Source organism: Hippocampus zosterae, chromosome 17 (genome assembly GCF_025434085.1).
Source record: "Hippocampus zosterae strain Florida chromosome 17, ASM2543408v3, whole genome shotgun sequence".
Lineage (NCBI taxonomy): Eukaryota > Metazoa > Chordata > Actinopteri > Syngnathiformes > Syngnathidae > Hippocampus > Hippocampus zosterae.
In genome coordinates this window covers 16,551,687-16,576,753 of record NC_067467.1, presented here as the reverse complement: position 1 = coordinate 16,576,753, position 25,067 = coordinate 16,551,687, and positions in this window count along the sequence as shown.

The window sequence follows — 25,067 nt, the reverse complement described above, 5'->3', positions numbered from 1 at the left end:
CTTATGCACACATTTCAACATGTATTTAGTTCAGGTTGACGTCCTGAAGCCTAAATGAGCATTAATTTGACTACACAACTTATTCCTATGAAGATACATTCAAAGTAAAAAAACGTGCTCTACTCGGCCTGAAAATGCATTTAAAGCAATAAAAACTCAAAATGAGTGTCACGCCTAAACCAAAGGACTTATGCACACATTACAACATGTATTTAGTTCAGGTTGACCTCCTGAAGCCTAAATGAGCATTAATTTGACTACACAACTCATTCCTATGAAGGAACATTCAAAGTAAAAAAACGGGCTCAACTCGGACTGAAAGTACATTTAAAGCAATAAAAACTGAAAATGAGTGTCACGCCTAAACCAAAGGACTTATGCACACATTTCAAAATGTATTTAGTTCAGGTTGACCTCCTGAAGCCTAAATGAGCATTAATTTGACTACACAACTCATTCCTATGAAGGTACATTCAAAGTCACAAAACGTGCTCAACTAGGCCTGAAAGTGCATTTAAAGCAATAAAAACTGAAAATGAGTGTCACGCCTAAACCAAAGGACTTATGCATACATTTCAACATGTATTTAGTTCAGGTTGACCTCCTGAAGCCTAAATGAGCATTAATTTGACTACACAACTCATTCCTATGAAGGAACATTCAAAGTAAAAAAACGGGCTCAACTCGGACTGAAAGTGCATTTAAAGCAATAAAATCTCAAAATGAGTGTCACGCCTAAACCAAAGGACTTATGCACACATTTCAACATGTATTTAGTTCAGGTTGACCTCCTGAAGCCTAAATGAGCATTAATTTGACTACACAACTCATTCCTATGAAGGAACATTCAAAGTAAAAAAACGGGCTCAACTCGGACTGAAAGTACATTTAAAGCAATAAAAACTGAAAATGAGTGTCACGCCTAAACCAAAGGACTTATGCACACATTTCAAAATGTATTTAGTTCAGGTTGACCTCCTGAAGCCTAAATGAGCATTAATTTGACTACACAACTCATTCCTATGAAGGTACATTCAAAGTCACAAAACGTGCTCAACTAGGCCTGAAAGTGCATTTAAAGCAATAAAAACTGAAAATGAGTGTCACGCCTAAACCAAAGGACTTATGCACACATTTCAACATGTATTTAGTTCAGGTTGACCTCCTGAAGCCTAAATGAGCATTAATTTGACTACACAAGTCATTCCTATGAAGGTACATTCAAAGTCACAAAACGTGCTCAACTAGGCCTGAAAGTGCATTTAAAGCAATAAAAACTCAAAATGAGTGTCACGCCTAAACCAAAGGACTTATGCACACATTTCAACATGTATTTAGTTCAGGTTGACCTCCTGAAGCCTAAATCACCATTAATTTGACTACACAACTTATTCCTATGAAGATACATTCAAAGTAAAAAAACGGGCTCAACTCGGACTGAAAGTGCATTTAAAGCAATAAAAACTGAAAATGAGTGTCACGCCTAAACCAAAGGACTTATGCACACATTTCAAAATGTATTTAGTTCAGGTTGACCTCCTAAAGCCTAAATGAGCATTAATTTGACTACACAACTCATTCCTATGAAGGAACATTCAAAGTAAAAAAACGGGCTCAACTCGGACTGAAAGTGCATTTAAAGCAATAAAATCTCAAAATGAGTGTCACGCCTAAACCAAAGGACTTATGCACACATTTCAACATGTATTTAGTTCAGGTTGACCCCCTGAAGTCTAAATCACCATTAATTTGACTACACAACTTATTCCTATGAAGATACATTCAAAGTAAAAAAACGGGCTCAACTCGGACTGAAAGTGCATTTAAAGCAATAAAAACTGAAAATGAGTGTCACGCCTAAACCAAAGGACTTATGCACACATTTCAAAATGTATTTAGTTCAGGTTGACCTCCTGAAGCCTAAATGAGCATTAATTTGACTACACAACTCATTCCTATGAAGGTACATTCAAAGTCACAAAACGGGCTCAACTCGGACTGAAAGTGCATTTAAAGCAATAAAAACTGAAAATGAGTGTCACGCCTAAACCAAAGGACTTATGCACACATTTCAACATGTATTTAGTTCAGGTTGACCTCCTGAAGCCTAAATGAGCATTAATTTGACTACACAACTCATTCCTATGAAGGTACATTCATGTCACAAAACGGGCTCAACTCGGACTGAAAGTGCATTTAAAGCAATAAAAACTGAAAATGAGTGTCACGCCTAAACCAAAGGACTTATGCACACATTTCAACATGTATTTAGTTCAGGTTGACCTCCTGAAGCCTAAATGAGCATTAATTTGACTACACAACTCATTCCTATGAAGGTACATTCAAAGTCACAAAACGGGCTCAACTCGGACTGAAAGTGCATTTAAAGCAATAAAAACTGAAAATGAGTGTCACGCCTAAACCAAAGGACTTATGCACACATTTCAACATGTATTTAGTTCAGGTTGACCTCCTGAAGCCTAAATGAGCATTAATTTGACTACACAACTCATTCCTATGAAGGTACATTCAAAGTCACAAAACGTGCTCAACTAGGCCTGAAAGTGCATTTAAAGCAATAAAAACTCAAAATGAGTGTCACGCCTAAACCAAAGGACTTATGCACACATTTCAACATGTATTTAGTTCAGGTTGACGTCCTGAAGCCTAAATGAGCATTAATTTGACTACACAACTTATTCCTATGAAGATACATTCAAAGTAAAAAAACGTGCTCTACTCGGCCTGAAAATGCATTTAAAGCAATAAAAACTCAAAATGAGTGTCACGCCTAAACCAAAGGACTTATGCACACATTACAACATGTATTTAGTTCAGGTTGACCTCCTGAAGCCTAAATGAGCATTAATTTGACTACACAACTCATTCCTATGAAGGAACATTCAAAGTAAAAAACGGGCTCAACTCGGACTGAAAGTACATTTAAAGCAATAAAAACTGAAAATGAGTGTCACGCCTAAACCAAAGGACTTATGCACACATTTCAAAATGTATTTAGTTCAGGTTGACCTCCTGAAGCCTAAATGAGCATTAATTTGACTACACAACTCATTCCTATGAAGGTACATTCAAAGTCACAAAACGTGCTCAACTAGGCCTGAAAGTGCATTTAAAGCAATAAAAACTGAAAATGAGTGTCACGCCTAAACCAAAGGACTTATGCACACATTTCAACATGTATTTAGTTCAGGTTGACCTCCTGAAGCCTAAATGAGCATTAATTTGACTACACAAGTCATTCCTATGAAGGTACATTCAAAGTCACAAAACGTGCTCAACTAGGCCTGAAAGTGCATTTAAAGCACTAAAAACTCAAAATGAGTGTCACGCCTAAACCAAAGGACTTATGCACACATTTCAACATGTATTTAGTTCAGGTTGACCTCCTGAAGCCTAAATCACCATTAATTTGACTACACAACTTATTCCTATGAAGATACATTCAAAGTAAAAAAACGGGCTCAACTCGGACTGAAAGTGCATTTAAAGCAATAAAAACTGAAAATGAGTGTCACGCCTAAACCAAAGGACTTATGCACACATTTCAAAATGTATTTAGTTCAGGTTGACCTCCTGAAGCCTAAATGAGCATTAATTTGACTACACAACTCATTCCTATGAAGGAACATTCAAAGTAAAAAAACGGGCTCAACTCGGACTGAAAGTGCATTTAAAGCAATAAAATCTCAAAATGAGTGTCACGCCTAAACCAAAGGACTTATGCACACATTTCAACATGTATTTAGTTCAGGTTGACCTCCTGAAGCCTAAATGAGCATTAATTTGACTACACAACTCATTCCTATGAAGGAACATTCAAAGTAAAAAAACGGGCTCAACTCGGACTGAAAGTACATTTAAAGCAATAAAAACTGAAAATGAGTGTCACGCCTAAACCAAAGGACTTATGCACACATTTCAAAATGTATTTAGTTCAGGTTGACCTCCTGAAGCCTAAATGAGCATTAATTTGACTACACAACTCATTCCTATGAAGGTACATTCAAAGTCACAAAACGTGCTCAACTAGGCCTGAAAGTGCATTTAAAGCAATAAAAACTGAAAATGAGTGTCACGCCTAAACCAAAGGACTTATGCACACATTTCAACATGTATTTAGTTCAGGTTGACCTCCTGAAGCCTAAATGAGCATTAATTTGACTACACAAGTCATTCCTATGAAGGTACATTCAAAGTCACAAAACGTGCTCAACTAGGCCTGAAAGTGCATTTAAAGCAATAAAAACTCAAAATGAGTGTCACGCCTAAACCAAAGGACTTATGCACACATTTCAACATGTATTTAGTTCAGGTTGACCCCCTGAAGTCTAAATCACCATTAATTTGACTACACAACTTATTCCTATGAAGATACATTCAAAGTAAAAAAACGGGCTCAACTCGGACTGAAAGTGCATTTAAAGCAATAAAAACTGAAAATGAGTGTCACGCCTAAACCAAAGGACTTATGCACACATTTCAAAATGTATTTAGTTCAGGTTGACCTCCTGAAGCCTAAATGAGCATTAATTTGACTACACAACTCATTCCTATGAAGGAACATTCAAAGTAAAAAAACGGGCTCAACTCGGACTGAAAGTGCATTTAAAGCAATAAAATCTCAAAATGAGTGTCACGCCTAAACCAAAGGACTTATGCACACATTTCAACATGTATTTAGTTCAGGTTGACCTCCTGAAGCCTAAATGAGCATTAATTTGACTACACAACTCATTCCTATGAAGGTACATTCAAAGTCACAAAACTGGCTCAACTCGGACTGAAAGTGCATTTAAAGCAATAAAAACTGAAAATGAGTGTCACGCCTAAACCAAAGGACTTATGCACACATTTCAACATGTATTTAGTTCAGGTTGACCTCCTGAAGCCTAAATGAGCATTAATTTGACTACACAACTCATTCCTATGAAGGTACATTCATGTCACAAAACGGGCTCAACTCGGACTGAAAGTGCATTTAAAGCAATAAAAACTGAAAATGAGTGTCACGCCTAAACCAAAGGACTTATGCACACATTTCAACATGTATTTAGTTCAGGTTGACCTCCTGAAGCCTAAATGAGCATTAATTTGACTACACAACTCATTCCTATGAAGGTACATTCAAAGTCACAAAACGGGCTCAACTCGGACTGAAAGTGCATTTAAAGCAATAAAAACTGAAAATGAGTGTCACGCCTAAACCAAAGGACTTATGCGCACATTTCAACATGTATTTAGTTCAGGTTGACCTCCTGAAGCCTAAATGAGCATTAATTTGACTACACAACTCATTCCTATGAAGGTACATTCAAAGTCACAAAACGTGCTCAACTAGGCCTGAAAGTGCATTTAAAGCAATAAAAACTCAAAATGAGTGTCACGCCTAAACCAAAGGACTTATGCACACATTACAACATGTATTTAGTTCAGGTTGACCTCCTGAAGCCTAAATGAGCATTAATTTGACTACACAACTCATTCCTATGAAGGAACATTCAAAGTAAAAAAACGGGCTCAACTCGGACTGAAAGTACATTTAAAGCAATAAAAACTGAAAATGAGTGTCACGCCTAAACCAAAGGACTTATGCACACATTTCAAAATGTATTTAGTTCAGGTTGACCTCCTGAAGCCTAAATGAGCATTAATTTGACTACACAACTCATTCCTATGAAGGTACATTCAAAGTCACAAAACGTGCTCAACTAGGCCTGAAAGTGCATTTAAAACAATAAAAACTGAAAATGAGTGTCACGCCTAAACCAAAGGACTTATGCACACATTTCAACATGTATTTAGTTCAGGTTGACCTCCTGAAGCCTAAATGAGCATTAATTTGACTACACAAGTCATTCCTATGAAGGTACATTCAAAGTCACAAAACGTGCTCAACTAGGCCTGAAAGTGCATTTAAAGCAATAAAAACTCAAAATGAGTGTCACGCATAAACCAAAGGACTTATGCACACATTTCAACATGTATTTAGTTCAGGTTGACCTCCTGAAGCCTAAATCACCATTAATTTGACTACACAACTTATTCCTATGAAGATACATTCAAAGTAAAAAAACGGGCTCAACTCGGACTGAAAGTGCATTTAAAGCAATAAAAACTGAAAATGAGTGTCACGCCTAAACCAAAGGACTTATGCACACATTTCAAAATGTATTTAGTTCAGGTTGACCTCCTGAAGCCTAAATGAGCATTAATTTGACTACACAACTCATTCCTATGAAGGAACATTCAAAGTAAAAAAACGGGCTCAACTCGGACTGAAAGTGCATTTAAAGCAATAAAATCTCAAAATGAGTGTCACGCCTAAACCAAAGGACTTATGCACACATTTCAACATGTATTTAGTTCAGGTTGACGTCCTGAAGCCTAAATGAGCATTAATTTGACTTCACAACTTACTCCTATGAAGATACATTCAAAGTAAAAAAACGGGCTCAACTCGGACTGAAAGTGCATTTAAAGCAATAAAAACTGAAAATGAGTGTCACGCCTAAACCAAAGGATTTATACACACATTTCAACATGTATTTAGTTCAGGTTGACATTCTGAAGCCTAAATGAGCATTATTTTGTCTATACAACTCATTCCTATGAAGGTACATTCAAAGTCACAAAACGTGCTCAACTAGGCCTGAAAGTGCATTTAAAGAAATAAAATCTCAAAATGAGTTTCACGCCTAAATCAAAGGACTTATGCACACATTTCAACATGTATTTAGTTTAGGTTGATCTCCTGAAGCCTAAATGAGCATTAATTTGATCACACAACTCATTCCCATGAAGATACATTCAAAGTCAGTAAGTGCCCTGCTCTGTCTGAAAATGCATTTGAATCAATAAAAACTAAAATTGAGTGTCATGCCTAAACCAAAGGACGTCTGCACACATTTCAACGTCTAAAGTGTTGTTTCCGATGCGTGCTAGTGTTTGTGTGCGTGCGTGTGTGAGAGTATGTAGGTGTGTTCGTGTGTTTGTGTGTGTTTGTGTGGGTGCGTGCGTGTGTGTGTGCGTGTGTGTGTTGTGCGCACCCCCCCCCCCCAAAAAAAGTACTGTATTCGGATAAAAATGACGAATTACTCGGAGGTTTTAACTTTTGCTTGCACTTGATTTGTTCTGACACCGACGACGTCCACCAATGACAGCCCGAGTGGATCTAGCCCACGTGGTGTGAGAGCAGGGGGAGGTGAAAAGATGCAAAGCCTAGGTGATTGGCTGTGCATCTTTCAGTCTTCCACGTGGGTTAGTCTTTGATCTTCAATCAGTGTCCAAATGTTGTTTACATGCGTAGCGTGTGCGGATGTGTGTGCCTCTCATGAGTTTGTGTGTGTGTTTGCGCGCGCGTGATCGTGTGCCCATACATGTGTGAGTGTTTCTTTGATCTAAATCATCGTTGGTGTGTTGTTTACGATACGTGCTCGTCTGTGCGTACTTTTGTGTGAGTGTGTGTGCGTGCGTTTGTGTGTGTGCTTGCTGCGTGCTGGCGCGCTCGGAAGCGTGTGTGTCACAGAGAAAGAGAGGGAGCGGGATCGCTGGCCTGTATGTACTCTATGTGAAACACACAGGACATTTGTAATTTCGTCCCTTTCACATTTTTTGGCTTTTTTAAAAATAAAACTTATTTTCATCAATGGTTCATAATGAGTGTCACGCCTAGACCAAATGACTTATGCACACATTTCAACATTTATTTAGTTCAGGTTGACCTCCTGAAGCCTAAATCACCATTAATTTGACTACACAACTTATTCCTATGAAGATACATTCAAAGTAAAAAAACGGGCTCAACTCGGACTGAAAGTGCATTTAAAGCAATAAAAACTGAAAATGAGTGTCACGCCTAAACCAAAGGACTTATGCACACATTTCAACATGTATTTAGTTCAGGTTGACGTCCTGAAGCCTAAATGAGCATTAATTTGACTACACAACTTATTCCTATGAAGATACATTCAAAGTAAAAAAACGTGCTCTACTCGGCCTGAAAATGCATTTAAACCAATAAAAACTCAAAATGAGTGTCACGCCTAAACCAAAGGCCTTATGCACACATTTCAACATGTATTTAGTTCAGGTTGACCTCCTGAAGCCTAAATGAGCATTAATTTGACTACACAACTCATTCCTATGAAGGAACATTCAAAGTAAAAAAACGGGCTCAACTCGGACTGAAAGTACATTTAAAGCAATAAAAACTGAAAATGAGTGTCACGCCTAAACCAAAGGACTTATGCACACATTTCAACATGTATTTAGTTCAGGTTGACCTCCTGAAGCCTAAATGAGCATTAATTTGACTACACAACTCATTCCTATGAAGGTACATTCAAAGTCACAAAACGTGCTCAACTAGGCCTGAAAGTGCATTTAAAGCAATAAAAACTCAAAATGAGTGTCACGCCTAAACCAAAGGACTTAAGCATACATTTCAACATGTATTTAGTTCAGGTTGACCTCCTGAAGCCTAAATGAGCATTAATTTGACTACACAACTCATTCCTATGAAGGTACATTCATGTCACAAAACGGGCTCAACTCGGACTGAAAGTGCATTTAAAGCAATAAAAACTGAAAATGAGTGTCACGCCTAAACCAAAGGACTTATGCACACATTTCAACATGTATTTAGTTCAGGTTGACCTCCTGAAGCCTAAATGAGCATTAATTTGACTACACAACTCATTCCTATGAAGGTACATTCAAAGTCACAAAACGGGCTCAACTCGGACTGAAAGTGCATTTAAAGCAATAAAAACTGAAAATGAGTGTCACGCCTAAACCAAAGGACTTATGCACACATTTCAACATGTATTTAGTTCAGGTTGACCTCCTGAAGCCTAAATGAGCATTAATTTGACTACACAACTCATTCCTATGAAGGTACATTCAAAGTCACAAAACGTGCTCAACTAGGCCTGAAAGTGCATTTAAAGCAATAAAAACTCAAAATGAGTGTCACGCCTAAACCAAAGGACTTATGCACACATTTCAACATGTATTTAGTTCAGATTGACGTCCTGAAGCCTAAATGAGCATTAATTTGACTACACAACTTATTCCTATGAAGATACATTCAAAGTAAAAAAACGTGCTCTACTCGGCCTGAAAATGCATTTAAAGCAATAAAAACTCAAAATGAGTGTCACGCCTAAACCAAAGGACTTATGCACACATTACAACATGTATTTAGTTCAGGTTGACCTCCTGAAGCCTAAATGAGCATTAATTTGACTACACAACTCATTCCTATGAAGGAACATTCAAAGTAAAAAAACGGGCTCAACTCGGACTGAAAGTACATTTAAAGCAATAAAAACTGAAAATGAGTGTCACGCCTAAACCAAAGGACTTATGCACACATTTCAAAATGTATTTAGTTCAGGTTGACCTCCTGAAGCCTAAATGAGCATTAATTTGACTACACAACTCATTCCTATGAAGGTACATTCAAAGTCACAAAACGTGCTCAACTAGGCCTGAAAGTGCATTTAAAGCAATAAAAACTGAAAATGAGTGTCACGCCTAAACCAAAGGACTTATGCACACATTTCAACATGTATTTAGTTCAGGTTGACCTCCTGAAGCCTAAATGAGCATTAATTTGACTACACAAGTCATTCCTATGAAGGTACATTCAAAGTCACAAAACGTGCTCAACTAGGCCTGAAAGTGCATTTAAAGCAATAAAAACTCAAAATGAGTGTCACGCCTAAACCAAAGGACTTATGCACACATTTCAACATGTATTTAGTTCAGGTTGACCTCCTGAAGCCTAAATCACCATTAATTTGACTACACAACTTATTCCTATGAAGATACATTCAAAGTAAAAAAACGGGCTCAACTCGGACTGAAAGTGCATTTAAAGCAATAACAACTGAAAATGAGTGTCACGCCTAAACCAAAGGACTTATGCACACATTTCAAAATGTATTTAGTTCAGGTTGACCTCCTGAAGCCTAAATGAGCATTAATTTGACTACACAACTCATTCCTATGAAGGAACATTCAAAGTAAAAAAACGGGCTCAACTCGGACTGAAAGTGCATTTAAAGCAATAAAATCTCAAAATGAGTGTCACGCCTAAACCAAAGGACTTATGCACACATTTCAACATGTATTTAGTTCAGGTTGACCTCCTGAAGCCTAAATGAGCATTAATTTGACTACACAACTCATTCCTATGAAGGAACATTCAAAGTAAAAAAACGGGCTCAACTCGGACTGAAAGTACATTTAAAGCAATAAAAACTGAAAATGAGTGTCACGCCTAAACCAAAGGACTTATGCACACATTTCAAAATGTATTTAGTTCAGGTTGACCTCCTGAAGCCTAAATGAGCATTAATTTGACTACACAAGTCATTCCTATGAAGGTACATTCAAAGTCACAAAACGTGCTCAACTAGGCCTGAAAGTGCATTTAAAGCAATAAAAACTCAAAATGAGTGTCACGCATAAACCAAAGGACTTATGCACACATTTCAACATGTATTTAGTTCAGGTTGACCTCCTGAAGCCTAAATCACCATTAATTTGACTACACAACTTATTCCTATGAAGATACATTCAAAGTAAAAAAACGGGCTCAACTCGGACTGAAAGTGCATTTAAAGCAATAAAAACTGAAAATGAGTGTCACGCCTAAACCAAAGGACTTATGCACACATTTCAAAATGTATTTAGTTCAGGTTGACCTCCTGAAGCCTAAATGAGCATTAATTTGACTACACAACTCATTCCTATGAAGGAACATTCAAAGTAAAAAAACGGGCTCAACTCGGACTGAAAGTGCATTTAAAGCAATAAAATCTCAAAATGAGTGTCACGCCTAAACCAAAGGACTTATGCACACATTTCAACATGTATTTAGTTCAGGTTGACGTCCTGAAGCCTAAATGAGCATTAATTTGACTTCACAACTTATTCCTATGAAGATACATTCAAAGTAAAAAAACGGGCTCAACTCGGACTGAAAGTGCATTTAAAGCAATAAAAACTGAAAATGAGTGTCACGCCTAAACCAAAGGATTTATACACACATTTCAACATGTATTTAGTTCAGGTTGACATTCTGAAGCCTAAATGAGCATTATTTTGTCTATACAACTCATTCCTATGAAGGTACATTCAAAGTCACAAAACGTGCTCAACTAGGCCTGAAAGTGCATTTAAAGCAATAAAATCTCAAAATGAGTTTCACGCCTAAATCAAAGGACTTATGCACACATTTCAACATGTATTTAGTTTAGGTTGATCTCCTGAAGCCTAAATGAGCATTAATTTGATCACACAACTCATTCCCATGAAGATACATTCAAAGTCAGTAAGTGCCCTGCTCTGTCTGAAAATGCATTTGAATCAATAAAAACTAAAATTGAGTGTCATGCCTAAACCAAAGGACGTCTGCACACATTTCAACGTCTAAAGTGTTGTTTCCGATGCGTGCTAGTGTATGTGTGCGTGCGTGTGTGAGAGTGTGTAGGTGTGTTCGTGTGTTTGTGTGTGTTTGTGTGGGTGCGTGCGTGTGTGTGTGTGCGTGTGTGTGTTGTGCGCACCCCCCCCCCCCCAAAAAGTACTGTATTCGGATAAAAATGACGAATTACTCGGAGGTTTTAACTTTTGCTTGCACTTGATTTGTTCTGACACCGACGACGTCCACCAATGACAGCCCGAGTGGATCTAGCCCACATGGTGTGAGAGCAGGGGGAGGTGAAAAGATGCAAAGCCTAGGTGATTGGCTGTGCATCTTTCAGTCTTCCACGTGGGTTAGTCTTTGATCTTCAATCAGTGTCCAAATGTTGTTTACATGCGTAGCGTGTGCGGATGTGTGTGCCTCTCATGAGTTTGTGTGTGTGTTTGCGCGCGCGTGATCGTGTGCCCATACATGTGTGAGTGTTTCTTTGATCTAAATCATCGTTGGTGTGTTGTTTACGATACGTGCTCGTCTGTGCGTACTTTTGTGTGAGTGTGTGTGCGTGCGTTTGTGTGTGTGCTTGCTGCGTGCTGGCGCGCTCGGAAGCGTGTGTGTCACAGAGAAAGAGAGGGAGCGGGATCGCTGGCCTGTATGTACTCTATGTGAAACACACAGGACATTTGTAATTTCGTCCCTTTCACATTTTATGGCTTTTTTAAAAATAAAACTTATTTTCATCAATGGTTCATAATGAGTGTCACGCCTAGACCAAATGACTTATGCACACATTTCAACATTTATTTAGTTCAGGTTGACCTCCTGAAGCCTAAATCACCATTAATTTGACTACACAACTTATTCCTATGAAGATACATTCAAAGTAAAAAAACGGGCTCAACTCGGACTGAAAGTGCATTTAAAGCAATAAAAACTGAAAATGAGTGTCACGCCTAAACCAAAGGACTTATGCACACATTTCAACATGTATTTAGTTCAGGTTGACGTCCTGAAGCCTAAATGAGCATTAATTTGACTACACAACTTATTCCTATGAAGATACATTCAAAGTAAAAAAACGTGCTCTACTCGGCCTGAAAATGCATTTAAACCAATAAAAACTCAAAATGAGTGTCACGCCTAAACCAAAGGCCTTATGCACACATTTCAACATGTATTTAGTTCAGGTTGACATCCTGAAGCCTAAATGAGCATTAATTTGACTACACAACTCATTCCTATGAAGGAACATTCAAAGTAAAAAAACGGGCTCAACTCGGACTGAAAGTACATTTAAAGCAATAAAAACTGAAAATGAGTGTCACGCCTAAACCAAAGGACTTATGCACACATTTCAACATGTATTTAGTTCAGGTTGACCTCCTGAAGCCTAAATGAGCATTAATTTGACTACACAACTCATTCCTATGAAGGTACATTCAAAGTCACAAAACGTGCTCAACTAGGCCTGAAAGTGCATTTAAAGCAATAAAAACTGAAAATGAGTGTCACGCCTAAACCAAAGGACTTATGCACACATTTCAACATGTATTTAGTTCAGGTTGACCTCCTGAAGCCTAAATGAGCATTAATTTGACTACACAACTAATTCCTATGAAGGTACATTCAAAGTCACAAAACGTGCTCAACTAGGCCTGAAAGTGCATTTAAAGCAATAAAAACTCAAAATGAGTGTCACGCCTAAACCAAAGGACTTAAGCATACATTTCAACATGTATTTAGTTCAGGTTGACCTCCTGAAGCCTAAATAAGCATTAATTTGACTACACAACTCATTCCTATGAAGGTACATTCATGTCACAAAACGGGCTCAACTCGGACTGAAAGTGCATTTAAAGCAATAAAAACTGAAAATGAGTGTCACGCCTAAACCAAAGGACTTATGCACACATTTCAACATGTATTTAGTTCAGGTTGACCTCCTGAAGCCTAAATGAGCATTAATTTGACTACACAACTCATTCCTATGAAGGTACATTCAAAGTCACAAAACGGGCTCAACTCGGACTGAAAGTGCATTTAAAGCAATAAAAACTGAAAATGAGTGTCACGCCTAAACCAAAGGACTTATGCACACATTTCAACATGTATTTAGTTCAGGTTGACCTCCTGAAGCCTAAATGAGCATTAATTTGACTACACAACTCATTCCTATGAAGGTACATTCAAAGTCACAAAACGTGCTCAACTAGGCCTGAAAGTGCATTTAAAGCAATAAAAACTCAAAATGAGTGTCACGCCTAAACCAAAGGACTTATGCACACATTTCAACATGTATTTAGTTCAGATTGACGTCCTGAAGCCTAAATGAGCATTAATTTGACTACACAACTTATTCCTATGAAGATACATTCAAAGTAAAAAAACGTGCTCTACTCGGCCTGAAAATGCATTTAAAGCAATAAAAACTCAAAATGAGTGTCACGCCTAAACCAAAGGACTTATGCACACATTACAACATGTATTTAGTTCAGGTTGACATTCTGAAGCCTAAATGAGCATTATTTTGTCTATACAACTCATTCCTATGAAGGTACATTCAAAGTCACAAAACGTGCTCAACTAGGCCTGAAAGTGCATTTAAAGCAATAAAATCTCAAAATGAGTTTCACGCCTAAATCAAAGGACTTATGCACACATTTCAACATGTATTTAGTTTAGGTTGATCTCCTGAAGCCTAAATGAGCATTAATTTGATCACACAACTCATTCCCATGAAGATACATTCAAAGTCAGTAAGTGCCCTGCTCTGTCTGAAAATGCATTTGAATCAATAAAAACTAAAATTGAGTGTCATGCCTAAACCAAAGGACGTCTGCACACATTTCAACGTCTAAAGTGTTGTTTCCGATGCGTGCTAGTGTATGTGTGCGTGCGTGTGTGAGAGTGTGTAGGTGTGTTCGTGTGTTTGTGTGTGTTTGTGTGGGTGCGTGCGTGTGTGTGTGTGTGCGTGTGTGTGTTGTGCGCACCCCCCCCCCCCAAAAAAGTACTGTATTCGGATAAAAATGACGAATTACTCGGAGGTTTTAACTTTTGCTTGCACTTGATTTGTTCTGACACCGACGACGTCCACCAATGACAGCCCGAGTGGATCTAGCCCACGTGGTGTGAGAGCAGGGGGAGGTGAAAAGATGCAAAGCCTAGGTGATTGGCTGTGCATCTTTCAGTCTTCCACGTGGGTTAGTCTTTGATCTTCAATCAGTGTCCAAATGTTGTTTACATGCGTAGCGTGTGCGGATGTGTGTGCCTCTCATGAGTTTGTGTGTGTGTTTGCGCGCGCGTGATCGTGTGCCCATACATGTGTGAGTGTTTCTTTGATCTAAATCATCGTTGGTGTGTTGTTTACGATACGTGCTCGTCTGTGCGTACTTTTGTGTGAGTGTGTGTGCGTGCGTTTGTGTGTGTGCTTGCTGCGTGCTGGCGCGCTCGGAAGCGTGTGTGTCACAGAGAAAGAGAGGGAGCGGGATCGCTGGCCTGTATGTACTCTATGTGAAACACACAGGACATTTGTAATTTCGTCCCTTTCACATTTTTTGGCTTTTTTAAAAATAAAACTTATTTTCATCAATGGTTCATAATGAGTGTCACGCCTAGACCAAATGACTTATGCACACATTTCAACATTTATTTAGTTCAGGTTGACCTCCTGAAGCCTAAATCACCATTAATTTGACTACACAACTTATTCCTATGAAGATACATTCAAAGTAAAAAAACGGGCTCAACTCGGACTGAAAGTGCATTTAAAGCAATAAAAACTGAAAATGAGTGTCACGCCTAAACCAAAGGACTTATGCACACATTTCAACATGTATTTAGTTCAGGTTGACGTCCTGAAGCCTAAATGAGCATTAATTTGACTACACAACTTATTCCTATGAAGATACATTCAAAGTAAAAAAACGTGCTCTACTCGGCCTGAAAATGCATTTAAACCAATAAAAACTCAAAATGAGTGTCACGCCTAAACCAAAGGCCTTATGCACACATTTCAACATGTATTTAGTTCAGGTTGACCTCCTGAAGCCTAAATGAGCATTAATTTGACTACACAACTCATTCCTATGAAGGAACATTCAAAGTAAAAAAACGGGCTCAACTCGGACTGAAAGTACATTTAAAGCAATAAAAACTGAAAATGAGTGTCACGCCTAAACCAAAGGACTTATGCACACATTTCAACATGTATTTAGTTCAGGTTGACCTCCTGAAGCCTAAATGAGCATTAATTTGACTACACAACTCATTCCTATGAAGGTACATTCAAAGTCACAAAACGTGCTCAACTAGGCCTGAAAGTGCATTTAAAGCAATAAAAACTGAAAATGAGTGTCACGCCTAAACCAAAGGACTTATGCACACATTTCAACATGTATTTAGTTCAGGTTGACCTCCTGAAGCCTAAATGAGCATTAATTTGACTACACAACTAATTCCTATGAAGGTACATTCAAAGTCACAAAACGTGCTCAACTAGGCCTGAAAGTGCATTTAAAGCAATAAAAACTCAAAATGAGTGTCACGCCTAAACCAAAGGACTTAAGCATACATTTCAACATGTATTTAGTTCAGGTTGACCTCCTGAAGCCTAAATGAGCATTAATTTGACTACACAACTCATTCCTATGAAGGTACATTCATGTCACAAAACGGGCTCAACTCGGACTGAAAGTGCATTTAAAGCAATAAAAACTGAAAATGAGTGTCACGCCTAAACCAAAGGACTTATGCACACATTTCAACATGTATTTAGTTCAGGTTGACCTCCTGAAGCCTAAATGAGCATTAATTTGACTACACAACTCATTCCTATGAAGGTACATTCAAAGTCACAAAACGGGCTCAACTCGGACTGAAAGTGCATTTAAAGCAATAAAAACTGAAAATGAGTGTCACGCCTAAACCAAAGGACTTATGCACACATTTCAACATGTATTTAGTTCAGGTTGACCTCCTGAAGCCTAAATGAGCATTAATTTGACTACACAACTCATTCCTATGAAGGTACATTCAAAGTCACAAAACGTGCTCAACTAGGCCTGAAAGTGCATTTAAAGCAATAAAAACTCAAAATGAGTGTCACGCCGAAACCAAAGGACTTATGCACACATTTCAACATGTATTTAGTTCAGATTGACGTCCTGAAGCCTAAATGAGCATTAATTTGACTACACAACTTATTCCTATGAAGATACATTCAAAGTAAAAAAACGTGCTCTACTCGGCCTGAAAATGCATTTAAAGCAATAAAAACTCAAAATGAGTGTCACGCCTAAACCAAAGGACTTATGCACACATTACAACATGTATTTAGTTCAGGTTGACCTCCTGAAGCCTAAATGAGCATTAATTTGACTACACAACTCATTCCTATGAAGGAACATTCAAAGTAAAAAAACGGGCTCAACTCGGACTGAAAGTACATTTAAAGCAATAAAAACTGAAAATGAGTGTCACGCCTAAACCAAAGGACTTATACACACATTTCAACATGTATTTAGTTCAGGTTGACATTCTGAAGCCTAAATGAGCATTATTTTGTCTATACAACTCATTCCTATGAAGGTACATTCAAAGTCACAAAACGTGCTCAACTAGGCCTGAAAGTGCATTTAAAGCAATAAAATCTCAAAATGAGTTTCACGCCTAAATCAAAGGACTTATGCACACATTTCAACATGTATTTAGTTTAGGTTGATCTCCTGAAGCCTAAATGAGCATTAATTTGATCACACAACTCATTCCCATGAAGATACATTCAAAGTCAGTAAGTGCCCTGCTCTGTCTGAAAATGCATTTGAATCAATAAAAACTAAAATTGAGTGTCATGCCTAAACCAAAGGACGTCTGCACACATTTCAACGTCTAAAGTGTTGTTTCCGATGCGTGCTAGTGTATGTGTGCGTGCGTGTGTGAGAGTGTGTAGGTGTGTTCGTGTGTTTGTGTGTGTTTGTGTGGGTGCGTGCGTGTGTGTGTGTGCGTGTGTGTGTTGTGCGCACCCCCCCCCCCAAAAAAGTACTGTATTCGGATAAAAATGACGAATTACTCGGAGGTTTTAACTTTTGCTTGCACTTGATTTGTTCTGACACCGACGACGTCCACCAATGACAGCCCGAGTGGATCTAGCCCACGTGGTGTGAGAGCAGGGGGAGGTGAAAAGATGCAAAGCCTAGGTGATTGGCTGTGCATCTTTCAGTCTTCCACGTGGGTTAGTCTTTGATCTTCAATCAGTGTCCAAATGTTGTTTACATGCGTAGCGTGTGCGGATGTGTGTGCCTCTCATGAGTTTGTGTGTGTGTTTGCGCGCGCGTGATCGTGTGCCCATACACGTGTGAGTGTTTCTTTGATCTAAATCATCGTTGGTGTGTTGTTTACGATACGTGCTCGTCTGTGCGTACTTTTGTGTGAGTGTGTGTGCGTGCGTTTGTGTGTGTGCTTGCTGCGTGCTGGCGCGCTCGGAAGCGTGTGTGTCACAGAGAAAGAGAGGGAGCGGGATCGCTGGCCTGTATGTACTCTATGTGAAACACACAGGACATTTGTAATTTCGTCCCTTTCACATTTTTTGGCTTTTTTAAAAATAAAACTTATTTTCATCAATGGTTCATAATGAGTGTCACGCCTAGACCAAATGACTTATGCACACATTTCAACATTTATTTAGTTCAGGTTGACCTCCTGAAGCCTAAATCACCATTAATTTGACTACACAACTTATTCCTATGAAGATACATTCAAAGTAAAAAAACGGGCTCAACTCGGACTGAAAGTGCATTTAAAGCAATAAAAACTGAAAATGAGTGTCACGCCTAAACCAAAGGACTTATGCACACATTTCAACATGTATTTAGTTCAGGTTGACGTCCTGAAGCCTAAATGAGCATTAATTTGACTACACAACTTATTCCTATGAAGATACATTCAAAGTAAAAAAACGTGCTCTACTCGGCCTGAAAATGCATTTAAACCAATAAAAACTCAAAATGAGTGTCACGCCTAAACCAAAGGCCTTATGCACACATTTCAACATGTATTTAGTTCAGGTTGACCTCCTGAAGCCTAAATGAGCATTAATTTGACTACACAACTCATTCCTATGAAGGAACATTCAAAGTAAAAAAACGGGCTCAACTCGGACTGAAAGTACATTTAAAGCAATAAAAACTGAAAATGAGTGTCACGCCTAAACCAAAGGACTTATGCACACATTTCAACATGTATTTAGTTCAGGTTGACCTCCTGAAGCCTAAATGAGCATTAATTTGACTACACAACTCATTCCTATGAAGGTACATTCAAAGTCACAAAACGTGCTCAACTAGGACTGAAAGTGCATTTAAAGCAATAAAAACTGAAAATGAGTGTCACGAATAAACCAAAGGACTTATGCACACATTTCAACATGTATTTAGTTCAGGTTGACCTCCTGAAGCCTAAATGAGCATTAATTTGACTACACAAGTCATTCCTATGAAGGTACATTCAAAGTCACAAAACGTGCTCAACTAGGCCTGAAAGTGCATTTAAAGCAATAAAAACTCAAAATGAGTGTCACGCCTAAACCAAAGGACTTATGCACACATTTAAACATGTATTTAGTTCAGGTTGACCTCCTGAAGCCTAAATCACCATTAATTTGACTACACAACTTATTCCTATGAAGATACATTCAAAGTAAAAAAACGGGCTCAACTCGGACTGAAAGTGCATTTAAAGCAATAAAAACTGAAAATGAGTGTCACACCTAAACCAAAGGACTTATGCACACATTTCAAAATGTATTTAGTTCAGGTTGACCTCCTGAAGCCTAAATGAGCATTAATTTGACTACACAACTCATTCCTATGAAGGAACATTCAAAGTAAAAAAACGGGCTCAACTCGGACTGAAAGTGCATTTAAAGCAATAAAATCTCAAAATGAGTGTCACGCCTAAACCAAAGGACTTATGCACACATTTCAACATGTATTTAGTTCAGGTTGACCTCCTGAAGCCTAAATGAGCATTAATTTGACTACACAACTCATTCCTATGAAGGTACATTCAAAGTCACAAAACGGGCTCAACTCGGACTGAAAGTGCATTTAAAGCAATAAAAACTGAAAATGAGTGTCACGCCTAAACCAAAGGACTTATGCACACATTTCAACATGTATTTAGTTCAGGTTGACCTCCTGAAGCCTAAATGAGCATTAATTTGACTACACAACTCATTCCTATGAAGGTACATTCATGTCACAAAACGGGCTCAACTCGGACTGAAAGTGCATTTAAAGCAATAAAAACTGAAAATGAGTGTCACGCCTAAACCAAAGGACTTATGCACACATTTCAACATGTATTTAGTTCAGGTTGACCTCCTGAAGCCTAAGTGAGCATTAATTTGACTACACAACTCATTCCTATGAAGGTACATTCAAAGTCACAAAACGTGCTCAACTAGGCCTGAAAGTGCATTTAAAGCAATAAAAACTCAAAATGAGTGTCACGCCTAAACCAAAGGACTTATGCACACATTTCAACATGTATTTAGTTCAGGTTGACGTCCTGAAGCCTAAATGAGCATTAATTTGACTACACAACTTATTCCTATGAAGATACATTCAAAGTAAAAAAACGTGCTCTACTCGGCCTGAAAATGCATTTAAAGCAATAAAAACTCAAAATGAGTGTCACGCCTAAACCAAAGGACTTATGCACACATTACAACATGTATTTAGTTCAGGTTGACCTCCTGAAGCCTAAATGAGCATTAATTTGACTACACAACTCATTCCTATGAAGGAACATTCAAAGTAAAAAAACGGGCTCAACTCGGACTGAAAGTACATTTAAAGCAATAAAAACTGAAAATGAGTGTCACGCCTAAACGAAAGGACTTATGCACACATTTCAAAATGTATTTAGTTCAGGTTGACCTCCTGAAGCCTAAATGAGCATTAATTTGACTACACAACTCATTCCTATGAAGGTACATTCAAAGTCACAAAACGTGCTCAACTAGGCCTGAAAGTGCATTTAAAGCAATAAAAACTGAAAATGAGTGTCACGCCTAAACCAAAGGACTTATGCACACATTTCAACATGTATTTAGTTCAGGTTGACCTCCTGAAGCCTAAATGAGCATTAATTTGACTACACAAGTCATTCCTATGAAGGTACATTCAAAGTCACAAAACGTGCTCAACTAGGCCTGAAAGTGCATTTAAAGCAATAAAAACTCAAAATGAGTGTCACGCCTAAACCAAAGGACTTATGCACACATTTCAACATGTATTTAGTTCAGGTTGACCTCCTGAAGCCTAAATCACCATTAATTTGACTACACAACTTATTCCTATGAAGATACATTCAAAGTAAAAAAACGGGCTCAACTCGGACTGAAAGTGCATTTAAAGCAATAAAAACTGAAAATGAGTGTCACGCCTAAACCAAAGGACTTATGCACACATTTCAAAATGTATTTAGTTCAGGTTGACCTCCTGAAGCCTAAATGAGCATTAATTTGACTACACAACTCATTCCTATGAAGGAACATTCAAAGTAAAAAAACGGGCTCAACTCGGACTGAAAGTGCATTTAAAGCAATAAAATCTCAAAATGAGTGTCACGCCTAAACCAAAGGACTTATGCACACATTTCAACATGTATTTAGTTCAGGTTGACCTCCTGAAGCCTAAATGAGCATTAATTTGACTACACAACTCATTCCTATGAAGGAACATTCAAAGTAAAAAAACGGGCTCAACTCGGACTGAAAGTACATTTAAAGCAATAAAAACTGAAAATGAGTGTCACGCCTAAACCAAAGGACTTATGCACACATTTCAAAATGTATTTAGTTCAGGTTGACCTCCTGAAGCCTAAATGAGCATTAATTTGACTACACAACTCATTCCTATGAAGGTACATTCAAAGTCACAAAACGTGCTCAACTAGGCCTGAAAGTGCATTTAAAGCAATAAAAACTGAAAATGAGTGTCACGCCTAAACCAAAGGACTTATGCACACATTTCAACATGTATTTAGTTCAGGTTGACCTCCTGAAGCCTAAATGAGCATTAATTTGACTACACAAGTCATTCCTATGAAGGTACATTCAAAGTCACAAAACGTGCTCAACTAGGCCTGAAAGTGCATTTAAAGCAATAAAAACTCAAAATGAGTGTCACGCCTAAACCAAAGGACTTATGCACACATTTAAACATGTATTTAGTTCAGGTTGACCTCCTGAAGCCTAAATCACCATTAATTTGACTACACAACTTATTCCTATGAAGATACATTCAAAGTAAAAAAACGGGCTCAACTCGGACTGAAAGTGCATTTAAAGCAATAAAAACTGAAAATGAGTGTCACGCCTAAACCAAAGGACTTATGCACACATTTCAAAATGTATTTAGTTCAGGTTGACCTCCTGAAGCCTAAATGAGCATTAATTTGACTACACAACTCATTCCTATGAAGGAACATTCAAAGTAAAAAAACGGGCTCAACTCGGACTGAAAGTGCATTTAAAGCAATAAAATCTCAAAATGAGTGTCACGCCTAAACCAAAGGACTTATGCACACATTTCAACATGTATTTAGTTCAGGTTGACCTCCTGAAGCCTAAATGAGCATTAATTTGACTACACAACTCATTCCTATGAAGGAACATTCAAAGTAAAAAAACGGGCTCAACTCGGACTGAAAGTACATTTAAAGCAATAAAAACTGAAAATGAGTGTCACGCCTAAACCAAAGGACTTATGCACACATTTCAAAATGTATTTAGTTCAGGTTGACCTCCTGAAGCCTAAATGAGCATTAATTTGACTACACAACTCATTCCTATGAAGGTACATTCAAAGTCACAAAACGTGCTCAACTAGGCCTGAAAGTGCATTTAAAGCAATAAAAACTGAAAATGAGTGTCACGCCTAAACCAAAGGACTTATGCACACATTTCAACATGTATTTAGTTCAGGTTGACCTCCTGAAGCCTAAATGAGCATTAATTTGACTACACAAGTCATTCCTATGAAGGTACATTCAAAGTCACAAAACGTGCTCAACTAGGCCTGAAAGTGCATTTAAAGCAATAAAAACTCAAAATGAGTGTCACGCCTAAACCAAAGGACTTATGCACACATTTAAACATGTATTTAGTTCAGGTTGACCTCCTGAAGCCTAAATCACCATTAATTTGACTACACAACTTATTCCTATGAAGATACATTCAAAGTAAAAAAACGGGCTCAACTCGGACTGAAAGTGCATTTAAAGCAATAAAAACTGAAAATGAGTGTCACGCCTAAACCAAAGGACTTATGCACACATTTCAAAATGTATTTAGTTCAGGTTGACCTCCTGAAGCCTAAATGAGCATTAATTTGACTACACAACTCATTCCTATGAAGGAACATTCAAAGTAAAAAAACGGGCTCAACTCGGACTGAAAGTGCATTTAAAGCAATAAAATCTCAAAATGAGTGTCACGCCTAAACCAAAGGACTTATGCACACATTTCAACATGTATTTAGTTCAGGTTGACCTCCTGAAGCCTAAATGAGCATTAATTTGACTACACAACTCATTCCTATGAAGGTACATTCAAAGTCACAAAACGGGCTCAACTCGGACTGAAAGTGCATTTAAAGCAATAAAAACTGAAAATGAGTGTCACGCCTAAACCAAAGGACTTATGCACACATTTCAACATGTATTTAGTTCAGGTTGACCTCCTGAAGCCTAAATGAGCATTAATTTGACTACACAACTCATTCCTATGAAGGTACATTCATGTCACAAAACGGGCTCAACTCGGACTGAAAGTGCATTTAAAGCAATAAAAACTGAAAATGAGTGTCACGCCTAAACCAAAGGACTTATGCACACATTTCAACATGTATTTAGTTCAGGTTGACCTCCTGAAGCCTAGATGAGCATTAATTTGACTACACAACTCATTCATATGAAGGTACATTCAAAGTCACAAAACGGGCTCAACTCGGACTGAAAGTGCATTTAAAGCAATAAAAACTGAAAATGAGTGTCACGCCTAAACCAAAGGACTTATGCACACATTTCAACATGTATTTAGTTCAGGTTGACCTCCTGAAGCCTAAATGAGCATTAATTTGACTACACAACTCATTCCTATGAAGGTACATTCAAAGTCACAAAACGTGCTCAACTAGCCCTTAAAGTGCATTTAAAGCAATAAAAACTCAAAATGAGTGTCACGCCTAAACCAAAGGACTTATGCACACATTTCAACATGTATTTAGTTCAGGTTGACGTCCTGAAGCCTAAATGAGCATTAATTTGACTACACAACTTATTCCTATGAAGATACATTCAAAGTAAAAAAACGTGCTCTACTCGGCCTGAAAATGCATTTAAAGCAATAAAAACTCAAAATGAGTGTCACGCCTAAACCAAAGGACTTATGCACACATTACAACATGTATTTAGTTCAGGTTGACCTCCTGAAGCCTAAATGAGCATTAATTTGACTACACAACTCATTCCTATGAAGGAACATTCAAAGTAAAAAAACGGGCTCAACTCGGACTGAAAGTACATTTAAAGCAATAAAAACTGAAAATGAGTGTCACGCCTAAACCAAAGGACTTATGCACACATTTCAAAATGTATTTAGTTCAGGTTGACCTCCTGAAGCCTAAATGAGCATTAATTTGACTACACAACTCATTCCTATGAAGGTACATTCAAAGTCACAAAACGTGCTCAACTAGGCCTGAAAGTGCATTTAAAACAATAAAAACTGAAAATGAGTGTCACGCCTAAACCAAAGGACTTATGCACACATTTCAAAATGTATTTAGTTCAGGTTGACCTCCTGAAGCCTAAATGAGCATTAATTTGACTACACAAGTCATTCCTATGAAGGTACATTCAAAGTCACAAAACGTGCTCAACTAGGCCTGAAAGTGCATTTAAAGCAATAAAAACTCAAAATGAGTGTCACGCCTAAACCAAAGGACTTATGCACACATTTCAACATGTATTTAGTTCAGGTTGACATTCTGAAGCCTAAATGAGCATTATTTTGTCTATACAACTCATTCCTATGAAGGTACATTCAAAGTCACAAAACGTGCTCAACTAGGCCTGAAAGTGCATTTAAAGCAATAAAATCTCAAAATGAGTTTCACGCCTAAATCAAAGGACTTATGCACACATTTCAACATGTATTTAGTTTAGGTTGATCTCCTGAAGCCTAAATGAGCATTAATTTGATCACACAACTCATTCCCATGAAGATACATTCAAAGTCACAAAACGTGCTCAACTAGGCCTGAAAGTGCATTTAAAGCAATAAAAACTCAAAATGAGTGTCACGCCTAAACCAAAGGACTTATGCACACATTTAAACATGTATTTAGTTCAGGTTGACCTCCTGAAGCCTAAATCACCATTAATTTGACTACACAACTTATTCCTATGAAGATACATTCAAAGTAAAAAAACGGGCTCAACTCGGACTGAAAGTGCATTTAAAGCAATAAAAACTGAAAATGAGTGTCACGCCTAAACCAAAGGACTTATGCACACATTTCAAAATGTATTTAGTTCAGGTTGACCTCCTGAA